At 50.7% G+C, this 27,681-nt stretch overlaps 2 long non-coding RNA genes across 2 annotated transcripts in view; one reads left to right on the top strand and one right to left on the bottom strand.

Annotated features, from left to right (window-relative positions):
• The window catches only part of LOC146867176 (uncharacterized), a 288,609-nt gene that overhangs the window by 135,396 nt on the left and 125,532 nt on the right, over positions 1-27,681 (top strand). The gene's annotated exons all lie outside the window — the stretch shown is intronic.
• The window catches only part of LOC146867177 (uncharacterized), an 82,106-nt gene continuing 77,126 nt past the window's right edge, over positions 22,702-27,681 (bottom strand). The window contains exon 4 of the long non-coding RNA XR_014961095.1: positions 22,702-22,928. This is a non-coding gene — a long non-coding RNA (uncharacterized LOC146867177). The remainder of the gene's footprint in view (positions 22,929-27,681) is intronic.

Here is a 27,681-nt window from a genome sequence, read left to right as displayed (position 1 = left end):
CAACACGTAAGTCGGTTCTGCAGCGCTCGCTACGCACGCTTGCTACACTGCTCACTGCGTTCAAAACTGATGCAACAACAAAGAGTGTGTCACACATAGGAAAAGTGTTGACAGCCGTGGCCAAGGGACATACCCATGCACCATGCACAATGCACAGGGACTTGCCAAGTACAGACAAGGTAGATGACACTTGGCCCTGCTGTAGACAGCACAAGGCAAACCTGTGACCACTGTACACTCAAACACCAACTCCACATGCCACCTACCTACCACAGGAACTCACATTCACTGTCATGCCAGCAGGCACCATGAGGGGATAGACACATCACCTGGTAGACCCAATGACAAATCACACCACACCCAATAGCATGCCCGGTCACACCCCCCCTTACACAAGCACACCCCCCCCCCCCCGGGGCAGCCAACGCAAATTGGCACTCCCACAATGGATATGTGACACAACAAGACCAATCCATAGCCAAATAAGCATCTCAACACTCATTAGACAGGCCAAATAACCAGGAGTACATATCAATCTGACCCCCGCAACATACCCATCCACAAGTGCACTGTGAGAGGAATGCTAGACCTAGACATATCCAACTACCCAGAGGAACTGTGCCTACTCGAATATGTATGAAACATGGATGATGCATGTAACACCATTAACATTGTCTCTCTCTCACACACAGGGCAACGTCGTCGATCTCCCCCCAACACTGGGGGGAAGACACACAGGACCAGGCTCGGCGTGACGATGATCCCACCGGCAGCGATGACTCTCACCAAGCACCTGCAGCACCTGCGTCAGGTACAACTGTGCCAACCACCACCCCCATTCCTGCCACATCCCAGGATACACACAGGAGCCCTGCTCGCACACAACGCAGCCAGTCTGACCAGGAGGGACGAGGTACCCCGGGCACCCAGGAGGAGGCAGGCGACCCCGCAAATGCCATCCCTCAGGGGTCCCGGAGACCCGACGTGCCCACAACGGCAGGCCAGGCTCAAGTGGGCAGGGGTGGTGGGAGTGGAGGACGGCGGAGGCGCGAACCTGACCAGACAGCTGAGGAACCGGTTATGTCACACGTCCGCAACATCCTGGACACATACCGGCGTGACACCAGGGGTATCAGCCAGGCCGTGGAGGCCCTCAACCAGATAAAGAACGTGCAGGCCGAGCAATATGCCAGTCAACAGTAACACCAAGAACGGATGGAGGCAAGACTGGCTGAGCTCGTGGCGGTGCAAACGGACATGACCCATGTACTCCGTCGGATTGCCGAAAACATGGGCAACCCTCCCTGTGCCACCAGGCGTAGATCACCACCAGCCACAGGGAGGGATCAGGAGGAGGAGGATTCGCCCGACGGAGCATCCCAGACATCGTCACGGCCTGCTTCTGAGGGTCCCCGTAGGAAGGTGGGTCGTCCACGCAAAAGACCGTGAGAGTCAGCGGACCATCACCATCTCCCAGGTCACCTGGCCTGGCACCTGGCCCTCTGGCGCAACAGCAGCACCTCATCCAATGACATTCTCTGCCACATGGACTTGCTGGTCACTGTCTGACCAATGTTGACAAAGACTGTGGCATGGACTCTGATGACTTCCAATGGCAAGGATCCCAACTCCCCCTGTGAACTTTGGATTCCAGACACCCGGCGAGCACCACTTTGCATCCCCCCAAACACGTACCCCACCACCAATAAAAATATTAGAAATCACGAGATGATGCCGTCATTTAGCATTATTCCATTACATGTGTGTGTTGGCAAGTCAAACCATGCCTGAGTTTTGAAGTAACTCCAACCATGCATACCCTGGGGTCTGAGTCTGGCACAGGACACACATGGGTCACAATGTATCATCCAATACAGACATGGAGCACCATACTCACCCGTGATGGGCCCAACCAGCTGAAGGGGTGCCTGCACAACTGTGCGGACAGACCTATTTCGAAGAGCGACAGTCATGCGCAAAGGTCAGGGATCATGTTGAGTGTCCTGGGGTGGGAGTCCCAGGTATGTGTAGCCAGGTGGGAGAACTATGTCCTGCAAGCAGGAGTCAGGTGGATGTGGAGAATGGTGGCCAGGCCAAGGTTGGATGCATGGAGATGGCACAATGGGGTCTTGGATGACAGTGCCACAAGGTTGGGTTGGGGGCGTGGTCGTGGGCTGCCTCCTGAGTGTGGCCGTGGATTGTGAAGTCATCCTGCAGATGACAGTGATCCATTGCCGCTATCCCTGTTGGATGGTGATGTGGCTGGGTTGCCAGATGTTGAAGCAGAGATGTGCAGATGCACCCTGGATGTGGACAAGTGTCATGGGAGTTGTAAGGTACTTCTCCCTAGAGTGCAGGGTAGGATTGGACACGGATGTCGAAGTTGACCTGGGGGATGGTCCGTCTTGCCTTGAGGTGGATCGAACTGTGGACCTTGTGCATAATGCAGAGTGTGCTGAGGCCTGAGGTACAGATGCTGGTGATCAGCATAGCACATGTGAGCAAGCATTCCATGATGCACACCAGCTCGTGGGCGTGGACACTGTGTGCCTGTGCAGGGCCCTTGTGGGTGGGACACAAGCAGTTGACCCAGCTGTAAGGGGACAATCCGCAGATGAACACCTCAGTCGTGTACAAGTCCAGCATCAGGTGGCGAACGTGCAGCCATCTGCCAATGGATTCCATGCATTATTCAATATGAGAACTGGCAAGGACTGCGTCTTTGGGGAGGGTGAGGAGCACCTGCCTGTCAATGGGACACCAGATGATGATGAGATGCAGTGCGCATGTCATGGTGTAGAGGGGTATCCTGGACACATTGTAGACTGACACGCTGAGACATGATACCTGTGTCATGTGTCACACAACGACACCATACTACATGCAGAGGCCTGGAGTACCACTCACATGGCCATGTTGGGGTATAGAGCCGGTGGGGAGTAGGAGGAACATGACCTGGTTGGTGTGACAGGGCCTGGAAGGCGTGCCAGCACTGTGTAGGCAGTTGGAGTTGCACACTCATTATGCAAAGGTGTTGTGTGGGCGATGAGTGCATGCCTGAGTGCATGCAACAGATGTATTGGATGGACATTGCTTGGTGGGTGGCCTCAACATCATGGTGTAGCGTGATGTGGCACATGCAAGGACATGAGGCACGTGCAATGTGCACGTAGCATGTGCAGACGTTCCAGCCTTTGCCACCGCAACTGTGTCACACACAAGCAGATTACACCAAAATGAATGGGTGGAGGGAGGAAGGGGGGTGCGTCTTAGAGGCGTGCGTGTGAGGGCAAATCTAGAAACTGTGTGCCCTTGCTGCAGGGCCTGCAGCAGCAGGCGCCATGTACTGAAAACCATGCCACAAGTTGCACACTAACACAAGCATGTCAGAAAGGACTACTGCAAAAGGTGTCTGAGAAGAGAGGAGTGTCTGGTTCAACATGGCACACACACAGACAATGGATGCACATGCAGCAAAGTGGCCGTTGTGAGGACTGAGATGGCAACATACCTACACAGCCATGTACATCGTGCACAATACATTTCATAATCCCTGACAAGCATCTTGCTACTCTACACATAGACTCATATGCACAATCTGTGACAACTATGCCAGACATGCCGCATGCACAGTGGCAAGAGACCTGCATTGACAGAGATGAGGCACCTTGGAGGATGAGGGACACCTTTATTAGTCATGTTTGCCGGAAGGCAAATGCATCTATATTAACAGATGCACAGGTCATGTGGATGAACATGTGGAACCTACACTGGCACCCCCCTTTGCACCACAGATGCAGGAAACCCATAGAACTGGCACAAAAGTGACAGGTTTGAGGCAAACACCCCGTGCTGCTCACGGAGAGGCTGCAATTCACCATTGAGCCACTAATGGGGATGTCCCACACTATGTCAACCCGGTGCATCCCGTATGTTTCCAAGGGCAGTGTTACACACATTGATGCCTTCATCACAATCCACAATCACATTACAGATGACTGTCACCAAGTGTGACTATCAATTCAGGTGAATCCAGCTCCATGTCATGTGACCCATGGTGATTCTATATGTATGCTAAGTAACCAAACATGAACAGGAGCAGTGCACACACATTCCAAACAAATAGCACACCCAAAAAGCCGTGGTGCATCCCTTACCCTAAGGTGATTTTTCGACATGTCCGTGCATGTTACGCTGATTCAGCACACGTTGCTGTATTCATGAGGAATAGCAGGAGCACAACAATGCCACCAGCAGACAGCATGCGCAAATACCTCGGGATGAGAGACACACAAGAAGTGAGCCAAAAGAAGCACATCCGCATGCATGGGCATGTACTCGACACGTATAAGGTTGTCAACATGCTAGGTGAAAATAGTGTCTCAGGTAAGACATACTGTTATTACACCATCACTCGAGTGACACATCCAAACACACCTCTGACTCACTTGCCAGACATGCAGATGGACCCACACATTGCAACACATGCCACACAAGGCTCAACGTGTGCATTCTCAGACACTGCAACTCACCACTAAGCAAAGAAGTTGCGTATGAGCCGACTCCGGATGTCCTCTTCCTCCTCCTCCTCAACATCACTTGCGTCATCACCAAGCCCCTCGTCCTCCACGGGTGGATGTTCCTGCTCATCCGGATCCAGGATGAGTGGCACAGCTTTCTCCACTGCCATGTTGTGCAGCATGCAGCACACGAGGAAGATTTTGCAGACCTTCACCGGTGCATATGGATGTGCGCCGCCGGTCTTGTGGAGGCACCGGAATCGGCTCTTCAGGAGGCCAAAGGTCCTCTCTATCACTCGCCTGGTCTGCCCATGGGCGTTGTTGTACCGGTGATCGGCATCCGTTCTGGGGTTGCGAAGAGGTGTGATCAGCCATGGCATGTTGGGATAGCCAGAGTCCCCTACATGGAAACATCATGGACAGAAGTGGGTCAGGAGAAGCAGTAAGACAGAAAGATGACGCTAAATACAGGAGTAACAGAGTATACCCACCAACAAGACATGCTCGTTCGTTGCGCAGCTGCAGCATCATTTCAGGAACCCTGCTACGCCTCATGATGTAGGCATCGTGTGCTGATCCTGGAAAACGAGCACAGACATGGGAAATCACCATGTTAGCAAGACACACCACAAGGGCATTAATGGAGTGGTAATGTTTCCTGTTCCTATAGGCTACCTCCTGTGCCTGTGGTGGTACCAAAGCCACATGTGTCCCATCAATAGACCCAATGACATGGGGCATCCCTCCCAGGGCATAGAAGTCACCCTTGACACCTGTCAACTGCTCAGGAGTTGGGAAATGAATAAACTCATCCAGGTGAACCAACATGGCCTCTATAAAATCATGCAGGACACGGCTGAACATGGTCTGGGACATGCCACCAACATGAGCAATGGTATGTTGGAACGTACCCGTTGCAAAGAAATGTAGGGCTGCCATCACCTTCATCTTGGGTGTCAGTGCAGTAGGATACCTGTGTAGCGGTTGGAGGTGTGGTGCCAGCCTTGCTGTCAAGTTCAGAATCAACCGTTGGGTGAAGCGGTAGCGGCGTATACAGTCACGTTCCCTCAGGGCAGCCAGGTCTGGGATTGGTCGGGGAGAGGCGGAGCCCTGCAGTAATTTGGAAGGGACAACGAAGAGTGAGTACAGTACAACAACACTGTCAATGTACTGAGCACATGTTGAACAGCCAATACACATATGCTACATGCAGAGTCAGGTCTGCGCAATATATCCTGGACACGTATGCCAGGCAGGTGACATTCCTACCAAGAGCCATCTACAAACATGGATTCACAAGCTCAACATGACATGGCATGAAACTAGCTGTGGGCCAGTGTAAGTGAACAGGCAGACACATTACAGGAGTGACAGACATCCACATGTGTGCAGAAGAAGGATGTTTATCATACAGACAGGTTGCGGAACACTAGAGGCACAGGTCACATGTCCCTGAAAAAAGGACAGACCACACACCTTGCCATGAAGGGGTACATGTCAAAGCTAATCACACATACGTTGATACTACGCAGATATGTCCTTGTCTCGCAAGTCCATGTTCGATGCATACATACCCACGTTACGTCTGATTCCACATGTGTCCTGGTGTGCATAATAGTGTGCCATGCCCATCCACACACATGCACATGTTGGATGCAGCAACTGCAGATGCATTTGACGGAACACCAACAGCAAGCTTATGGGAACACATGACACACACATGACATACTCACATCGTGCAACGCCGGTAGTCACATGTCAGGTGTCATTATCCGTGTACCTGGCATCAGGGGACAGTTGCGGGTGTTGGCGACTGTGCCATGCCAGTGACGCAGTGCTCAACAAGTCTGTACTACATGCACACATGTCAAAGGTGTGAAGGGGATGTGTGGCACATAGTGCAGCTTGACACATGACATGTGTACACAGCTCATCACACATCTACTGGGTTCAAACATGAGGAGACTTGTGCCACATCACAGCCTGACACACCTAGGCCCGAGACATGTAGGACTGCACTGACAATGACTTGATGTCCACCCTCAGCCAAGTATGACAGCTCAATTCCTTTCTGTGTGCCGCCTGTCACCAGTGTAAGGTGTGAAACGAACCGTACACATGCTCTGAGGGCGTGTGTAGGGTCCTTATCACTATGGTAGTGCAGCCGTAGGCGTACGCCATAGGGATACGGTCCGTACATGCGTGTGTAGGGTCCGTACCACTATGGTTGTGTCGCCGTAGGCGTATGCCAGAGTGATACGGTCCGTACACGCGTGTGTAGGGTCCGTACCACTATGGTAGTGTTGCCGTAGGCGTACGCCATAGGGATACGGTCTGTACACGCGTGTGTAGGGTCCGTACCACCATGGTTTGTCGCCGTAGGCGTACGCCATAGGGATACGGTCCGTACACGCGTGTGTAGGGTCCGTACCACCATGGTTGTGTCGCCGTAGGCGTACGCCATAGGGATACGGTCCGTACACGCGTGTGTAGGGTCTGTACCACCATGGTTGTGTCACCGTAGGCGTACGCCATAGGGATACGGTCCGTACACGCGTGTGTAGGGTCCGTACCACCATGGTTGTGTCGCCGTAGGCGTACGCCATAGGGATACGGTCCGTACACGCGTGTGTAGGGTCCGTACCACCATGGTTGTGTCGCCGTAGGTGTACGCCATAGTGATACGGTCCGTACACGCATGTGTAGGGTCCGTACCACTATGGTAGTGTTGCCGTAGGCGTACGCCATGGTGATACGGTCCGTACACGCGTGTGTAAGGTCCGTATCACCATGGCGTACGCGTACGGCAACACTACCATAGTGATACGGACCCTACACACGCGATTACGGACCGTATCACCATGGCGTACGCGTACGGCAACACTACCATAGTGATACGGACCCTACACACGCGTGTACGGACCGTATCACCATGGCGTACGCCTACGGCAACACTACCATAGTGATACGGACCCTACACACGCGTGTACGGACCGTATCCCTATGGCGTACGCCTACGGCGACACAACCATGGTGATACTGACCCTACAGAAGCCTGTACAGACCGTATCACTGGAGTAGTGGTGCCCTAGGGGCCTGGAACGCTCCGTACCTGTGTGTGTATAGTGAAATTACATAGGGGACACATGAGGGACAATTATAAGGGCCTAAATGCATGCTGGTTGCCATGGAGACCCAGTTTCAAGTTCAAATTTTTTCATCAGGTGGCCAGCAGAAGTCGGTTGGAGACAATATACAAAGTTGCAAAGTGGTTGTTGACTTGACATCATGCTCATTTTTTATAACATGCAAAGGCACCCACTGGGGTAGGTTTAAAGGGATTGGAGGAAACGTAGGATGCAAATGAGATTGACCAATCACTCTGTACTCCTGTAAATGAAACTGGCCAGCAAGGCAAATATAAGGCAGCCAGGCCCCATTAGAGAGCACTTGCCTGCACAACCTTTCATTCCACACCACTGCTGCTGCTCGTGATTCCTCTGACACCATGTCCAGGTCTGTGGAGAGGGCCCAGCCATTCACCCAGGAGGAGAACCAGGCCCTGCTGGACGTGATCCTCCCACAGTACCCTTGCCTGTATGGGAGACCAGAGGAGCAGGTGAGTGCTGACTCCATTAGCTCAGACTGTGCCCCTTTTTTGTGACTGTCACTTCTGGCATTGTGTCCAGGTGTGACAGACATGCAATGTTCTTTAGAGTGGGTCCCAGGGGGGGATGCCTCATGTCTCCCATGCAGAGCATGCTGTAGTGCATGTCTGCACTCCTCAATTGCATGGTGCTTACTGTGACAATCACTGCATGGTGCATGCCACATTCAGCCTGGCTAATCCTCTTGGGAATGTTGTTTCTACAGTCCTGATGTGATTCTGTGGTCCCCCCAGTGTGACAGGTGACTGTACCCACAGATGTGTGTGAGTTGAGTGTACCTGTGGTGAGAGTGTCCAAATTATGTGTTCGTCCCCTGGACATTGGTGTGTGTGTAAGTCCCCTGTCATGTGGGTGAGTGTCTATGTGGAGTGTTGCACCCCAGCTGCATGAGGGATGCATATACCCTACCCATCTGATGTGAGCAGGGAGCAGTGCTGTGTGTCTGACATGCTGAGCCTGCCCCACACCTGTGACACCCCCCAGTCTAGTGGCACATGTGCAGAGTGATGTTTGTACCCGCAGTTGCCAATGGCAGGTGATTGTCCTGTGCCTGTGTGTGTCTGTGTACCCTGCTGAGGTTGCGTCAGTGGCCTGGGGCATGTGACTGCTTTGAGGTGCTGTACATAATCGTGGTGTAGCTTGTGATGCACAGTGTGAGCCGGGATCAGTGATTGTGTTGCACCCCTCATTCCACCTGTTGACTTCCAATGCCACGTAGTGCATTTGGCCTTGTTGGGGTACAGAGCTGGTGGGGAGTAGGAGGGACATGACCTGGTTGGTGTGACAGGGCCTGGAAGGCGTGCCAGTCCTGTGTAGGCAGTTGGAGTTGCACACTCATTATGCAAAGGTTTTGTGTGGGCGATGAGTGCATGCCTGAGTGCATGCAACAGATGTATTGGATGGACATTGCTTGGTGGGTGGCCTCAACATCATGGTGTAGCGTGATGTGGCACATGCAAGGACATGAGGCACGTGCAATGTGCACGAATCATGTGCAGACAGTCCAGCCTTTGCCACCGCAACTGTGTCACACACAAGCAGATTACACCAAAATGAATGGGTGGAGGGAGGAAGGGGGGTGCGTCTTAGAGGCGTGTGTGTGAGGGCAAATCTAGAAACTGTGTGCCCTTGCTGCAGGGCCTGCAGCAGCAGGCGCCATGTCCTGAAAACCATGCCACAAGTTGCACACTAACACAAGCATGTCAGAAAGGACTACTGCAAAATGTGTCTGAGAAGGGAGAAGTGTCTGGTTCAACATGGCACACACACAGACAATGGGCCCGATTCACAGAACTAACTTAAGACAAAATCCTAAACTTACTACCATTTTGGTATTCACAGAAGGCACTTACTCATTTTGGTATTCACAGAAGGCACTTACTCATTTCTGTATTCACAGAAGTTAGGAGTCCTAACTTTAGGACTCCTAAATGCCTTCTGTGAATACCGAAAGTCTTAAAATTAGGATTTTCCTCAGTTTAGTAGTAGTATAGTTAGGACTCCTAACTTTAGGACTCCTAAATGACTTCTGTGAATACCGAAAGTCTTAAAATTAGGATTTTTCTCATTTTAGTAGTCCTAAGTTTAGGACTCCTAAGTTTAGGACTCCTAAATGCCTTCTGTGAATACCGAAAGTCTTAAAATTAGGATTTTTCTCAGTTTAGTAGTAGTATAGTTAGGACTCCTAACTTTAGGACTCCTAAATGCCTTCTGTGAATACCGAAAGCCTTAAAATTAGGTTTTTTCTCAGTTTAGTAAATGTAAAGTTAGGAGTCCTAACCTTAGGACTCCTAAACTGAGAAAAATCCTAATTTTAAGACTTTCGGAATTCACAGAAGACATTTAGGAGTCCTAAAGTTAGGACTCCTAACTTCTGTGAATACCGAAGTGAGTAAGTGTCTTCTGTGAATACCAAAATGAGTAAGTGCCTTCTGTGAATACCAAAATGGTAGTAAGTTTAGGATTTTGTCTTAAGTTAGTTCTGTGAATCGGGCCCTATGGATGCACATGCAGCAAAGTGGCAGTTGTGGGGACTGAGATGGCAACATACCTACACAGCCATGTACATCGTGCACAATACATTTCATAATCCCTGACAAGCATCTTGCTACTCTACACATAGACTCATATGCACAATCTGTGACAACTATGCCAGACATGCCGCATGCACAGTGGCAAGAGACCTGCATTGACGGAGATGAGGCACCTTGGAGGCTGAGGGACACCTTTATTAGTTATGTTTGCCGGAAGGCAAATGCATCTATATTAACAGATGCACAGGTCATGTGGATGAACATGTGGAACCTACACTGGCACCCCCCTTTGCAACACAGATGCAGGAAACCCATAGAACTGGCACACAAGTGACAGGTTTGAGGCAAACACCCCGTGCTGCTCACAGAGAGGCTGCAATTCACCATTGAGCCACTAATGGGAATGTCCCACACTATGTCAACCCGGTGCACCCCGTATGTTTCCAAGGGCAGTGTTACACACATTGATGCCTTCATCACAATCCACAATCACATTACAGATGACTGTCACCAAGTGTGACTATCAATTCAGGTGAATCCAGCTCCATGTCATGTGACCCATGGTGATTCTACATGTATGCTAAGTAACCAAACATGAACAGGAGCAGTGCACACACATTCCAAACAAATAGCACACCCAAAAAGCCGTGGTGCATCCCTTACCCTAAGGTGATTTTTCGACATGTCCGTGCATGTTACGCTGATTCAGCACACGTTGCTGTATTCATGAGGAATAGCAGGAGCACAACAATGCCACCAGCAGACAGCATGCGCAAATACCTCGGGATGAGAGACACACAAGAAGTGAGTCAAAAGAAGCACATCCGCATGCATGGGCATGTACTCGACACGTATAAGGTTGTCAACATGCTAGGTGAAAATAGTGTCTCAGGTAAGACATACTGTTATTACACCATCACTCGAGTGACACATCCAAACATACCTCTGACTCACTTGCCAGACATGCAGATGGACCCACACATTGCAACACATGCCACACAAGGCTCAATGCGTGCACACTCAGACACTGCAACTCACCACTAAGCAAAGAAGTTGCGTATGAGCCGACTCCGGATGTCCTCTTCCTCCTCTACCTCAACATCACTTTGCCCATCACCAAGCCCCTCGTCCTCCACGGGTGGATGTTCCTGCTCATCCGGATCCAGGATGAGTGGCACAGCTTTCTCCACTGCCATGTTGTGCAGCATGCAGCACACGAGGAAGATTTTGCAGACCTTCACCGGTGCATATGGATGTGCGCCGCCGGTCTTGTGGAGGCACCGGAATCGGCTCTTCAGGAGGCCAAAGGTCCTCTCTATCACTTGCCTGGTCTGCCCATGGGCGTTGTTGTACCGGTGATCGGCAGCCGTTCTGGGGTTGCAGATAGGTGTGATCAGCCATGGCATGTTGGGATAGCCAGAGTCCCCTACATGGAAACATCATGGACAGAAGTGGGTCAGGAGAAGCAGTAAGACAGAAAGATGACGCTAAATACAGGAGTAACAGAGTATACCCACCAACAAGACATGCTCGTTCGTTGCGCAGCTGCAGCATCATTTCAGGCACCCTGCTACGCCTCATGATGTAGGCATCGTGTGCTGATCCTGGAAAACGAGCACAGACATGGGAAATCACCATGTTAGCAAGACACACCACAAGGGCATTAATGGAATGGTAATGTTTCCTGTTCCTATAGGCTACCTCCTGTGCCTGTGGTGGTACCAAAGCCACATGTGTCCCATCAATAGACCCAATGACATGGGGCATCCCTCCCAGGGCATAGAAGTCACCCTTGACACCTGTCAACTGCTCAGGAGTTGGGAAATGAATAAACTCATCCAGGTGAACCAACATGGCCTCTATAAAATCATGCAGGACACGGCTGAACATGGTCTGGGACATGCCACCAACATGAGCAATGGTATGTTGGAACGTACCCGTTGCAAAGAAATGTAGGGCTGCCATCACCTTCATCTTGGGTGTCAGTGCAGTAGGATACCTGTGTAGCGGTTGGAGGTGTGGTGCCAGCCTTGCTGTCAAGTTCAGAATCAACCGTTGGGTGAAGCGGTAGCGGCGTATACAGTCACGTTCCCTCAGGGCAGCCAGGTCTGGGATTGGTCGGGGGAGAGGTGGAGCCCTGCAGTAGTTTGGAAGGGACAACGAAGAGTGAGTACAGTACCACAACACTGTCAATGTACTGAGCACATGTTGAACAGCCAATACACATATGCTACATGCAGAGTCAGGTCTGTGCAATATATCCTGGACACGTATGCCAGGCAGGTGACATTCCTACCAAGAGCCATCTACAAACATGGATTCACAAGCTCAACATGACATGGCATGAAACTAGCTGTGGGCCAGTGTAAGTGAACAGGCAGACACATTACAGGAGTGACAGACATCCACATGTGTGCAGAAGAAGGATGTTTATCATACAGACAGGTTGCGGAACACTAGAGGCACAGGTCACATGTCCCTGAAAAAAGGACAGACCACACATCTTGCCATGAAGGGGTACATGTCAAAGCTGATCACACATACATTGATACTACGCAGATATGTCCTTGTCTCGCAAGTCCATGTTCGATGCATACATACACACGTTACGTCTGATTCCACATGTGTCCTGGTGTGCATAATAGTGTGCCATGCCCATCCACACACCTGCACATGTTGGATGCAGCAACTGCAGATGCATTTGACGGAACACCAACAGCAAGCTTATGGGAACACATGACACACATGACATACTCACATCGTGCAACGCCGGTAGTCACATGTCAGGTGTCATTATCTGTGTACCTGGCATCAGGGGACAGTTGGGGGTGTTGGCGACTGTGCCATGCCAGTGACGCAGTGCTCAACAAGTCTGTACTACATGCACACATGTCAAAGGTGTGAAGGCGATGTGTGGCACATAGTGCAGCTTGACACATGACATGTGTACACAGCTCATCACACATCTACTGGGTTCAAACATGAGGAGACTTGTGCCACATCACAGCCTGACACACCTAGGCCCGAGACATGTAGGACTGAACTGACAATGACTTGATGTCCAGCCTCGGCCAAGTATGACAGCTCAATTCCTTTCTGTGTGCCGCCTGTCACCAGTGTAAGGTGTGAAACGAACCGTACACATGCTCTGAGGGCGTGTGTAGGGTCCTTATCACTATGGTAGTGCAGCCATAGGCGTACGCCATAGGGATACGGTCCGTACACGCGTGTGTAGGGTCCGTACCACTATGGTTGTGTCGCCGTAGGCGTACACCATAGTGATACGGTCCGTACACACGTGTGTAGGGTCCGTACCACTATGGTAGGGTCGCCGTAGGCATAAACCATAGGGATACGGTCCGTACACGCGTGTGTAGGGTCCGTACCACCATGGTTGTGTCGCCGTAGGCGTACGCCATAGGGATACGGTCCGTACATGCGTGTATAGGGTCCGTACCACCATGGTTGTGTCGCCGTAGGCGTACGCCATAGGGATACGGTCCGTACACGCGTGTGTAGGGTCCGTACCACCATGGTTGTGTTGCCGTAGGCGCATGCCATAGGGATACGGTCCGTACACGCGTGTGTAGGGTCCGTACCACCATGGTTGTGTCGCCGTAGGCGTACACCATAGTGATACGGTCCGTACACGCATGTGTAGGGTCCGTACCACTATGGTAGTGTTGCCGTAGGCGTACGCCATGGTGATACGGTCCGTACACGCGTGTGTAAGGTCCGTATCACCATGGTGTACGCGTACGGCAACACTACCATAGTGATACGGACCCTACACACGCGATTACGGACCGTATCACCATGGCGTACGCGTACGGCAACACTGCCATAGTGATACGGACCCCACACACGCGTGTACGGACCGTATCACCATGGCGTACGCCTATGGCAACACTACCATAGTGATACGGACCCTACAGATGCCTGTACGGACCGTATCACTGGAGTAGTGGTGCCCTAGGGGCCTGGAACGCTCCGTACCTGTGTGTGTATAGTGAAATTACATAGGGGACACATGAGGGACAATTATAAGGGCCTAAATGCATGCTGGTTGCCATGGAGACCCAGTTTCAAGTTCAAATTTTTTCATCAGGTGGCCAGCAGAAGTCGGTTGAAGACAATATACAAAGTTGCAAAGTGGTTGTTGACTTGACATCATGCTCATTTTTTATAACATGCAAAGGCACTCACTGGGGTAGGTTTAAAGGGATTGGAGGAAACGTAGGATGCAAATGAGATTGACCAATCACTCTGTACTCCTGTAAATGGAACTGGCCAGCAAGGCAAATATAAGGCAGCCAGGCCCCATTAGAGAGCACTTGCCTGCACAACCTTTCATTCCACACCACTGCTGCTGCTCGTGATTCCTCTGGCACCATGTCCAGGTCTGTGGAGAGGGCCCATCCATTCACCCAGGAGGAGAACCAGGCCCTGCTGGACGTGATCCTCCCACAGTACCCTTGCCTGTATGGGAGACCAGGGGAGCAGGTGAGTGCTGACTGCATTAGCTCAGACTGTGCCCTTTTTTTGTGACTGTCACTTCTGGCATTGTGTCCAGGTGTGACAGACATGCAATGTTCTTTAGAGTGGGTCCCAGGGGGGGGGATGCCTCATGTCTCCCATGCAGAGCATGCTGTAGTGCATGTCTGCACTCCTCACTTGCATGGTGCTTACTGTGACACTTACTGCATGGTGCATGCCACATTCAGCCTGGCTAATCCTCTTGGGAATGTTGTTTCTACAGTCCTGATGTGATTCTGTGGTCCCCCCAGTGTGACAGGTGACTGTGCCCACAGATGTGTGTGAGTTGAGTGTACCTGTGGTGAGAGTGTCCAAATGATGTGTTCGTCCCCTGGACATTGGTGTGTGTGTAAGTCCCCTGTCATGTGGGTGAGTGTCTATGTGGAGTGTTGTACCCCAGCTGCATGAGGGATGCATATACCCTACCCATCTGATGTGAGCAGGGAGCAGTGCTGTGTGTCTGACGTGCTGAGCCTGCCCCACACCTGTGACACCCCCAGTCTAGTGGCACATGTGCAGAGTGATGTTTGTACCCACAGTTGCCAATGGCAGGTGATTGTCCTGTGCCTGTGTGTGTCTGTGTACCCTGCTGAGGTTGCGTCAGTGGCCTGGGGCATGTGACTGCTTTGAGGTGCTGTACATAATCGTGGTGTAGCTTGTGATGCACAGTGTGAGCCGGGATCAGTGATTGTGTTGCCCCCCTCATTCCACCTGTGTACTTCCAATGCCACGTAGTGCATTTGGCCTTCCCCAGAGGATGATGTCCCTATGACAAAGGTGCAATGAGTTTGCTGCATACTATGCCCTGTTCCAACCAGCCACATTGTTCAAATGTGTGTCTCTGTGACATGGAGCAGGTGTATTGATGTTGTCTCACTTTGTCATCCTCACAGGTAGGCGTCTATGCCAAGGGGGAGATCTGGAAGCAAGCCGTCAGTGCCGTGAGGTCGGTGGAGGGTCGGAGGCGGCGCCTGGCCCAGGTGAGGAAACGCTGGCAGGATATCCGGTGCTGGACCAGGAGGATCGCACGGGTCCTGCTGGGGGACTCACCAGAGAGCCATAAGAACCGTGGGCACCGGCGTCTGACCCACCAGATGAAGCGTGTCCTGGCGGTGGTCTTCCCTGACTTGGATAGGCGCTTAGAGGAGAAGCAGCAGCAGGAAGGGGGTAGGTACATGTGTGTTTGTTGTGTGTCACCAGCTATTGGAAGTGTGCAGTTGCATGGATACACTGCCAGGGTTCATATGTGCAGTACATATCCTGCTCCACCAAGTCAACCAGTGCTGTTCTTCCTCCCTTCCCCTCCTTGACATGTGTTCCCTGGTCTGTGTGTAGTCACTCTTGCACAAGGTTATCTAGGCTGCCAGTTAATCCAAGTGCCCAATGCTTGCAGCATCATGTGTGGGGGTGGTGTGTAACATGTGTTGGGTCCTTGCCTGTGCCCTGGCCAGTTCAGTCAATGTGGGGTCCATGTTAGTTGGCACTGATGCTGAGTCCCCACATGGGAGTGTGTCTGAAAAGTGTACTGCCTTACAGCATGCATGACCAATGTTGTGCACTCAGACATGATGTGCATGAGTGGGAGATATGCATAGTGCAGGGACGTTTGCTTCTGTTGCAGTCATATCCATCCAGGACCATGGAGGAGTGTGGCCACTACAGTCCCCTGGGGCACCTTTTCCTAGGTATCATGTGTGTCATCCAACAATGTGGACATTCTCTGTGTCTTCAGCATAGGTCGGGCTCTGTGGCATTGTACCCTGGCCTCATTTGTATTTGCGTTAAGTGTGCTACATGTGTCCACTGTACAGGGTGACCCAATTTGGCTTGTGCATACTCACAGTGGCCAGTGCCTGTGTGTCTTGGTACAATTATCTGATGATGGTTGTTTGTCAATAATATGTGTGGACAGGTGCACGAGGGTTAGTTCGTGTACATTCAGGATTTATTGAAGGTAATTTTAGTAATCCCTGAGTAAGAGGTGTAAGTACTTCCTCTGTGTCACTCACATTGTCTCAGGTAGGGGAGGGGTTTGTGCAGGCAAGGCCTACATGTCCAAACCGTGTGTGTCCTTGCCAGGTCTGGCCTGTGTGTGAAGATCGTCTGAACATACACTCAACAAGCAGTGACCCAGTCATGTTGGGCAGGGTTTAATGTATTTGCTAAGCAGCATGTGCCAAAAGTAGAAAGACATGGTTCCTGCTCATCCCTTTTTTGGCTACGGTGTGTGGTCCAGATGCAGTACTCGACTGTCCCCATAGGCTAGCTCCTCTGTCTAATTTGATTTCAAGTTCTTTGCTGTTGTGTCATGCTCTCCATTGTTTCTCAGTGGCATGGTGGGTCAACCAACTGTGTGGTGCATGGCATACATATGTGCGTAGTATTGTAGATGTTACTCATGTTGCCTTTCATGCAATGCACTGTGACCTATGTAGTTTTGAATCATGTGTCATATGTATACAGGTGTCTGATTCTTTCCTGTCTCTTCACCTTGCCCACAGCATCGTCGGGGGAAACCGAGGGGCACACTGGCACGGACCTTGAGAAGGGATCCAGCAGCAGTGCCACCAGTGCTGGCGAGTCTGGCTCAGCGAGTGGCATGGAGGTGGAGGGGAGTGCGGCGGAGGACCTGTCCAGTCCCACCACCGACTATGACGCTGACAGGTCCGAGGCTGCGCTCCCAGAGGGGGCGGACGCTGCTCCCAGAGCTGAAAGCAGCACTCCATCTGTCACCGCCCCCTCCATTCCAATCACCCGCCTCCCAGTTGCTCGGGTCCCTTCCCTCCGTGCTCGGCACCAACAGGTCTCCTTCGGGCCAGGCACCGCACCCCCTGCCCCTGTCTCCCCTGCTGCCGTCAATGTCGAGTCTGTGGACATTCAGCGGCAGTTGCAGGTTGGTCAGGCATCGATGCTTACTGTCCTCCATGGCCACACCACACTGCTGACACAGATGGTGTCGTACTTGGAGGGCATGTCAGCAGCGATGTCTGATCAACGGATATTCCTGAGATTCATAGACTCGTCACTGACTGCAGCATTGGATCTCCAGCAGCGCTCCGTCCCCCCCTACCCCTGCACCATGCACACTTCCCACTCCCATGCCTGTCCCACGCACACCCAGATGTCCCCATGCACGCACCCCACCAGACACAGGCAGCACACCACTAGGGAAGGCAAAGCACACTCCTCCAGTCATGCACACACAGGGGGAAGTAGGCACACCCACTGGGTCTGGGGGCAAACGGCAGGCACACAGCCACAGTAGGAGTCCGCAGTCCTCAAGACCCACTTCCTCAAAAACCACTCCCCTTAGCTCTCCTGGCCAACTGTCAGAGAAGGAGTCCCTCGTGGCCAGTGTGTCCCTCAGCCCCAGTGTGGCACCACCCCGCAAGCGGTGGAGGCAGTGCCCGGCCAGGGTAGTTGAGACCCCCCCTGTCCACACCCTCCCCCAGGAGCGCTGCAACCCATCCCTCCGACCCCCCCCTCCTTGGGGCCTGTGGTTCATTCGGGTGCAGGGGAGACGCTGGGAGACCTTGCCACCGTATGCAGCGCCATCCTCACCTCCACCTTTGGTGCTGTCCCACCCCCTGTGGTGGAGTCGTCCGTCCCTGCACCCACAACACCTACCCTTGCCCCTCCTGTCTCTGCGGTGCCTGGTCCTTCCCCCCCACATGATGCCCCCCCTTCTGTGGATGATGTGGTACAGTGAACTGTGCAGGCAAGCTAGGGGAGACACGTCCCTAAGTGTCCCCCACCAGGACTTTGCATATGGCCTGGCCTATGGGCCCTCTAGTTTGTGGACAATCATTTTGACATTTTTGATTTCTGCTGAATAAAGCATTTTGATTTTCTTTTGCACACTAATGCTTTCCTGGACTTGCTGTTGGGGGTGCTGCTCCATGATTTGGGGTGGTGATAATGTGTTAGGTGTCTGGGAAATGTTGTTGTGTGCTGCTCATGGGGTGGACCCTGGTATCTGTGTGCCATCACAAAGGGCTCTGCAAATAATCTTTGGTCATGTGTGCCCTTACTGTATGGTGATATTGTCCCCAGGTGTGTTCCTTCCTCTGTGGACCCTGACATCTTCCCTGCAGGCTGTTTCCCAATTGTTGTGCTGAGCTGTGTCTACATATCCTGGGTGTGTGATGGATCCCTTCAACTGTGGCCATGCATGCTCAGCAATGTCTCCACCTGCATCATTTGTGGCATCCTTGGTGGTCACTGTACTAGTGTATGGAGTATATTGACATGACTTCATGTGGATCAGTTCCCTTTTACGCCCTATGCATGTGTGTACTCCCAGCCTCGCACACATGAGTTACGTGTTCTGCAGGGTCTTTGGTCACCTGACTGACAATTGTGGGCATTGTCTCTGTGGGTACTCCACCCTTTTGTTTCCATGGGAGGCACCAACTTGTTGGCTGCCCCAGCACCTCTACATTCCTATCAGTCCTGGAATGTGCGTGACAGTGTGTGTTCCCTTTGGGTCTCTTAGTTTAGTAGGGTGGCACATGAGTATACAGTCTTGTTGCATGCTCTCATCATGTGTATTGTGCTGGCAGCGCCAGGGGTGGGTATGCATGTGTCATTTGTCATCACACCCACATGTGGTGTGTCATGCAGTGGGGGATGGACATCCACCCTCATGGGAGTGGGACACTGCTGTCAGTGATGTGTTGCCATGCCACTCTCAATATGGTCGCACTTTGTGTATGCCTTCATGCACCCATGGTGTTTTGCTAATTGTAGGATGGTGTACACACCACCATGTCTCTGTCCACTGCTGGGTGGACTCTGCACCCACCCCTCCTATGTCTGGGCACTGCTGGGGGGACTCTGCACCCACCCCTCCTATGTCTGGGCACTGCTGGGAGTGATTGGCACCCACCCCTCCTATGTCTGGGCACTGCTGGGGGGACTCTACACCCACCCCTCCTATGTCTGGGCACTGCTGGGAGTGATAGGCACCCACCCCTCCTATGTCTGGGCACTGCTGGGAGTGATAGGCAACCACCCCTCCTATGTCTGGGCACTGCTGGGAGTGATAGGCAACCACCCCTCCTATGTCTGGGCACTGCTGGGAGGACTCTGCACCCACCCCTCCTATGTCTGGGCACTGCTGGGAGTGATAGGCACCCACCCCTCCTATGTCTGGGCACTGCTGGGAGTGTTAGGCACCCAACCCTCCTATGTCTGGGCACTGCTGGGAGTGTTAGGCACCCACCCCTCCTATGTCTGGGCACTGCTGGGTGGACTCTGCACCCACCCCTCCTATGTCTGGGCACTGCTGGGGGGACTCTGCACCCACCCCTCCTATGTCTGGGCACTGCTGGGAGTGATAGGCACCCACCTCTCCTATGTCTGGGCACTGCTGGGGGGACTCTGCACCCACCCCTCCTATGTCTGGGCACTGCTGGGAGTGTTAGGCACCCACCCCTCCTATGTCTGGGCACTGCTGGGAGTGATAGGCACCCACCCCTCCTATGTCTGGGCACTGCTGGAGGGACTCTGCACCCACCCCTCCTATGTCTGGGCACTGCTGGGGCTGATGGCCACACACCCCTATGTGTCTGGCCACTGGCGTGGTACGACCCGTACCCACGTCCTACGGCCTGGGTATGGGCCCTACCCCTACGTCACCCCAACAATGGCGGGATGGCCCGTACCCATGCCTTTTGGACGTGGGTACGGGTCGTACCCCCATTGTTGGGGTGCCGTAGGGGTACGTACCGTACCCATGCCTTTAGGGCGTGGGTATGGCTCGTACCAAGCGTACCCCTACATCACCACTGCAATGGCGGGACGGCCCGTACCCATGCCTTTTGGACGTGGGTACGGGTCGTACCCCCATTGTTGGGGTGCCGTAGGGGTACGTACCATACCCATGCCTTTAGGGCATGGGTACGGCTCGTACCAAGCGTACCCCTACATCACCACTGCAATGGTGGTACGGGCCGTACCCATGCCTGTGGGACGTGGGTACGGGCCGTACCACCATTGCAGTGGTGATGTCGGGGTATGCGTGGTACGGCCCGTAGCCACGCTCTGGGGGCGTGGGTACGGCCCGTACCTCCATTGTTGGGGTGACGTGGGGCACGCACCGTACCCACGCCTTGGGAGCGTGGGTACGGGTCGCACCACGCCCACCCCTACGTCACCCCACAATGGCGGTACGGGCCGTACCCACGTCCCATAGGCATGGGTAGGGGCCGTACCGCCATTTGTTGGGGTGACGTTTGGGTGGGCGTGGTACGACCCGTACCCACGCTCTTGAGGCGTGGGTACGGTGCGTACCACAATTGTTGTGTTGCCGGTTCGCGTCCGTGTTGACTTCCGCTGTGAGGCCTTGGTGGAGACGCCCACACCCCCGAAGTGACCAGGCCCTGGGGGTCAGGTATGTGCAGGGATTGTTTGATTTTGGACTTGGGTCGGGGTGAGGTTTCCTGCCCCTGCCCCCCCCTTTGCCCCTGGGTGTTGTTCTGACCTTCTGCGGCGTCTGCGTCGGTTCCTGTACACCAGGTGGACTGCTATGAGGGCCGGGATGACACGTAGGTTGGGGTCCATGGCTGTCCGTCGCGTACAGGTGCTCCTTCTGCGCGTCGTCCTGATTTCCCGGCAGTTTTTGGCTGCCGTAAAATATTGTCCGTGCGGAGTGACGTGGGCACAAATCGTACTTGCTGGTTCGTGAAACGCTGCCTGACTCCGTCCGGACGTCACGTCAGCGGCGTCCCAGATCAGAATTGTGGGTATATTTTGGTCGGTCGGTGATTTTTACGATTCGTACGGCAATGGTGTTTGCGTACGAATCGTACTTGCATGTTTGTATGGTATTTTTCCCGGGTACGAGTCGGATGGAGAAAACGCTCCGTCCGACGGTTCGTGCCCGGGTTTTACAGGATCGGAATCGACACCTCTTCTATATTTTATTTTCGATATTTTTGTACTTACCATGTTGTAGATAGGATGTCGATATTCTTGACATCGCTATTTTTGCTCCGATATTTTTGTAGGTCGATTTTTTGACCATCGATATTTTGTCAGTGATCCAGAAATTCACGGTTTAAAATAATAAATTACTATGTTTTGCACAGGGCATACCTTACCCTGGTGCGAATTAGAATATATTTTCAGAATGAGGCAGCAACCTGCCCTAGGTGTGGGGGAAGTGAAGCACACATAATACACATGTTTTGGAACTGCCCCACCCTGAACACATTCTGGAAAGTATAGTGGCAACCATCACAGAGACGGTGTACCCACAAACCCTGGGGCATTGCTTACTGGGTTGGTTTTTGCACATGGCCAAGACAAAAGTGAAGGGGAAATTTCAAGATCTTGCCTATGCTCTGGCCAAGCGGGAAATTACCAAAAATTGGGAAGTGGCCAAGAGGGCCGAGGATAGTGGCATGGAGAAGGGAATTGGAAAAATGGGCCAGATCAGGAGAGAGAACCCTCGTACTAGAAGCAAGATGAGGTATAGTCACTTTAGACAAGGCAAGGGCATGGGGGTGACTCTTTGATGAGTGAAGGGCGGAAGAGCGGGTAAAAGAGGGGGAGACCTCTTTGCAGGCCTCCACACCGAAATGAGGAAGACGCAAACCGGCCCTGGCATTGTAGAGATCAATGCAGATTCTGAACATCCTTCCCCTTCCCCTCCCCCTCCCCCTCCCCCGAATAGATAACTATGCTGTATAGAGGACGACCAGGGACGGACTGAACTGCATAAACACACACCTTCAGACTAGGTCTAAGATGCGGTTGTGACTCAAGGGCGGGAGTGGGAGTTGTAATAGTTAAGTTTTGGGATTAAAGAACCAGCTATGTATGAACACAGTCATTAATGTTAAGCATTGATTTGCGGATGTCTAAGAACAACAATGGAAAAAACTCAATAAAATCTGTTTTTAAAAAAAAACAGAAAAGCAAATGTGCACAACAACAGACTCAGTGGAAACCATCTTTCTTAATATTTTATTTGAAAGCTACATCAGGGTTGGTTGTAGCAGATATCTGTTTTAATTCAAATTAACCATAGCAGTGCTGGTTTTATGAGTGAAATTGTGTGAAATAGTCGGAGTCATAACTACTGGATCCTTTGACCTCACAGTATGCATGAATTTGTATTTATGGAGATTCCTTTTCAATGTGGATTGCACTCTGGAACCTCACGCCTGTAACAGACAAACACAACATATATTAATAGTTTTAGGTGTATGGGGTCCATAGATAAACCACAATATTAATACATTAAGGTTGATCATTACAATAAACGTCAGAGATTGGAAAACACGGTGGTCAGCTCCCTAGAAGTAATTTAATAGCATGTTAATAAAGCCTCGTGCACGGTTTGAGTTGCGTCGACAAGCGATTTGGAGTTTGAAGGTTGAACTAAACAAAGACTTTGGTTGTGCGATGCAAGAAGGTTTTTCTTACTTCAATATATGAGATTAAGTTCATTTGGGTGCAGTTAAAAAAACAACTGTAATTTATTTAACATGCCAATTTGCAATTTAACAATTCGAATCTCCTATAAAGATAACAGTGGGAACTAGACATCCCTGCAATCCTATGCACCTCTGCAGAAGCCTGTGGGGAACTTGAAAGGTGCAGGCTTTAGTTATGCCTGGAATGGACAGTCCAATAAGGTCAATACAGTGAATGTCCCTGAGAGGCCTAATGAAAGTATCTGCTATCATCTGTGTAATTTGAGGTGTGGGTGATAAAATACAAAATGTCCAATCATAATTATTTCCTTCTGAAGTCGCAACCAAACTCTATTATGAAGCTATCAAAAATGTATCTTCAAATTTTGAAAGCAAACACCAAGGTCATCTTCAAATTGATCAAACGTTGTCAATCATTCATTAACCAAAACTGCTTTATTCTCATTATACTGGCTATTGTATTGATAAACAGTGATTAGATTTTCTAACCCCAGCCTGGAAGCCACTTCCACTTTTGAAAGCTTTATTTAATGTGCTCTTCTTTCTTTGTACTGTTTTGTTTTTCTCTTGATGTTTTGGTTGTACAATAATTGTAATATATCTTGAACATGGCTCTTCAGGTGACTGAATATGGAAGATGTAATGGTTGTATACATGCAATTCCCCACAGTATGTCACCATTACTTCGCAGTTTTTACATAATTAGTCATTACATCGCAGGTTAGCACACCGGGAGTCTTACATAAAGGGTTACATTGTAGTATTCGACTTCGCAGGGCTTTAGTTCACAGCCAAGTTAAAGGCTGATTTAGAGTTTGGCAGATGGGGTGCTATCACAACGTGAAGGATATGCCGTCCGCCGTCTTACAACTCCATTAGGATATGATGCACTTGCAATACGGAGGATGGGATATTCATCACGTTGTGACAGACGAACCAATCTGCCGAATTCAAAATCAGGCCCTTAGTGTTTAATGATTTCAAGGGCCTTAACAATATCATATATAGATTTATGTGAAAAACGAATTCTTGCAACCTTACCTGAGAAGCAATATAAGTGTGATGGAATAACCTGCAATGTAAGATGCTCCTCGTGTAATGACTGCGATGTAATGACTCCTGATGTAAATCACTCCGAAGTAGCACCTTACATTCATGGCCATCTGTTTGGATATCAAACATATTGGTGCCGATTCCGATCCGTTAAAAATATTCCCCGTACAAACTGGCAAGTACGATCCGTATGTTAAAAAATCCATACGAATCGCATTGGGAAAATTCCCCGACACGTCCTCGGGTCGGAAAAAGTGTCCGACACGTCCCCGGACATTTGTACGTACGAATCGGGAAACTGAAGTCCGAGCGCGCAAGTACGATCCGTCCCGTCCGTCCGAATGCACAACCGTATGTAAAAAACACCGTCCGGAGCGAACTCCCATGGCAAGCATGGAGACGTCCAAACATGTGCCCGCATGTGCGTTCCCCCCGTACATACGGGATGGTGGTGGTACGCCCCGTACATACGGGGGTGGTGGTACGCCCTGTACATACGGGGGGTGGTGGTACGCCCGTACATACGGGGGTGGTGGTACACCCCAAACATACGGGGGTGGGGGTAAGCTCCGTACCTACCCTACAGGGGGGTGGGGGTATGGTGCGTACTTGGGGGGGCTGGGGGTACGGTACAGACATGGGGGGATGCTGGGGTACGGTGCGGACGTGTAGGGATGGGGGTACGGTGCATAGTGGGCCTCCTTTTCGTCATGCATCGCGGCGTACTTAGCTTTTCCGGCACTTTTTGGGTCCCGTAAAAATTTTGCCGTGCGAAGTGCTGTGGGTACGAATCATACTTGCTGATCCGTAAAACGCTGCCTGACTCCGTGCGAATGTCGTGTACGCGGTGTCCCGGATCCGATTTGTATGTGTTTTTTTGCCGGTCGGTGTTTTTTACAATTCGTACGGAAATGGTGTTTCTGTACGAATCGTACTTGCGGGTTTGTAAGGTGTTTTTCCCGGGTACGAGTCGGACGGAGAAAACGCTCCATCCGACGGTTCGTACTCGGTTTTTCCAGGATCGGAATCGGCACCATTATGTCCAATTTGTCAAGCACTAATACCTGCCTTTATATCTGCCAGTGTCCATTCCATTCAACCTAATTTGTTCTTTTGAGGGTTTATTTTACATCTCTCACTCAAATTCCTGTAATTTTGTTAACCATCTCTTATTTAAACGTTTTACCTGCAGTGCGTAAAACTATGCAAAGGACATCAAGTGCTGAATAGATAGGTGCTTCCCATGTTTTCAGAGCAGCAGAATAACACCAGGTTTTCTGATATTCTCAGCACTTAATCAGCTGATGGGAGAAGTTGTTACTGCTGCATATGGCCGTTTATACTTGGGACCGGTCAGCAGGAAATATTCAGACATTTAGGGCAGCTAGACGATCGCGTGAAGTCGAGTTGCAACAGTGTGGTTGGTGTGACGTAAGCTCTGCTTAGAAACTTATAATGTAGGAGCTTGTGGCAGCAGCTGGGAGAATTGAGGCATGTTTCAGTACAGCAGGCATACCAAATCTTGTGAGATAGGGGCTATCCTAAATCTGTTTCCCACATGCCTATACACTTCGCATTGTGTGTTTGCAGGAGGGGTATGCAGGTATCGCATCATTTGGAAACTAGTCTGCCCTCATTGCTATCTGTAATCACTAGTGTCAGCAGAGGGAATTTCTCTGAGGCCAGCGGATACAATGGGATCTGGGCTTGTAGGGCACAATGGAGGTGTTGCAGTATGAATTCATCTAATGGCTATGTGGTATTAAACATAGGTGTGTTGGCGCCGCAAAAGATTAACAAAAGATTAACACTAGTCTCTTATTCTCTATTTCTGCGACGGTGCTGAAGGGTGTAGAGAACCACAAACTCTACAGGGGAAAGCAAAGCTAGCATAAATTGTCACAGATCCCCATCACACGTGAATATAGAATTTTGACGTTTTTAAGTCTGTTTAGTGACAAACACAATAGGCCAAACACTTCGAAGGGTCATGAGTCAGATCTTCTTTTTTTTCTTTTTCTTTTATTCAAGAAGCCTTCTTAAGAAACTTCACAGCCAACACGTGTTTCGTCGTATAGGGAAAATAATGGTCCCACGACTTCCTCAAGGCTAGTTCCTCGTTTCCTTTTGTATTTGATATGTGGTACAAATTCCAGACCACACAGGGTTCTATTCACGGACGGTGTAAACTAGAAGAACTCTTGTTCCATTTTCACGCAAAACATCGACTCCAAAATTGAACTTTCGGTACGAATCCCTATTGTCGGTACACCGTCCTCCCAAAATAAAAGCGTGACTACGCCGAGTACAGCTGTCCGTATTCCGAGTGTTACTGTCACGAGAGTTTTTCTAGTTTACACCGTCAAAATTCTATATTCACGTGTGCTGGGGATCTGTGACAAAGTGTTGCAGTATGAAGTAGTCCATGTGAGTTGTTAATTGTTACCAAGCCGTTTCATCGTTGGCTCTTGACCAGATTTCGATTCAATTTGATACATCTGTCCTTGGGGGACTTTGTGGGGTGGTCTAAACCTGAGGAAGCAGGATTATGTACTTGTGATAATTACTCCATTCAAGACACCCTACACTTCTTATTGTTCTGGAAACACTATACTGCTATTCGGAAGAAGTTTTTGGCTCCCTTACTTCGTAAGAGGGGCTTTCAACAGGCCAAACCTGCTTTACTTTAGTTGCAAATGTTAACTGGCACGTGGGAAATTTTTAACATTGCTTCCTTTTTAGTGGCCGCTGTCAGGATTAGGGGGAAAATTATAGATAGTTGACATTTGGAATTGATTGACGTCCTAGTTAGGTAATTTTTAAAGTATGTTGGTCTGTGGTGGGCTGGAAATTATTAGAAAGCACGTCTTTGTAGGCACTTTAGCTTTGATTGTTATGAAATAATTTTTTAAGGATATATTTATGATTGACTATAATATTGTTATCAATTTTTTGTATTTGTATATGAATGTAATTGTTGTCTTGTACTTTTATGATTTTAATTAATCGAATAAAGTGGATTGATTGATTGATTGCATTAGTAAATCTAACATCTTCTATTTGGGAAAAGGCATGTCCGTCTGGGAATAGGTCTCCGAAAGTGTGTAGGGCATGTTGTGTCAATGTTCACTGCAGCAGCTTCTCTTCTGTTATGGGGAGCCAGTGATTGTTCGCTAATTAAATTGCTGGGGAATAAAGAATCCCACCACCCAGAAGCCAGTTAAGTTTCCACAAGGCCCAGCTAGTGGTGGATAGGATTTGGCCATCCGTCGGGCCTAGTGGTAGCTCTGTGGGGAGCATTGAGCATAATGGTGTCAGGGTTGCTTGGTCCATTTCAGGTTTGGAGTAATGAAGGGGTGCATCTTTGTGGTACCAGTGGTAGGTGAATTGACACTGGGAAGTTAAATAACGCAAGCGTAAGTGAGTA

The sequence above is a fragment of the Triturus cristatus genome, chromosome 1_2, assembly GCF_964204655.1.
Source record: "Triturus cristatus chromosome 1_2, aTriCri1.1, whole genome shotgun sequence".
Classification (NCBI taxonomy): Eukaryota; Metazoa; Chordata; class Amphibia; order Caudata; family Salamandridae; genus Triturus; species Triturus cristatus.
The sequence above is the reverse complement of the archived record's forward strand: the minus strand, read 5'-3'. Positions and strand labels throughout refer to the sequence as shown.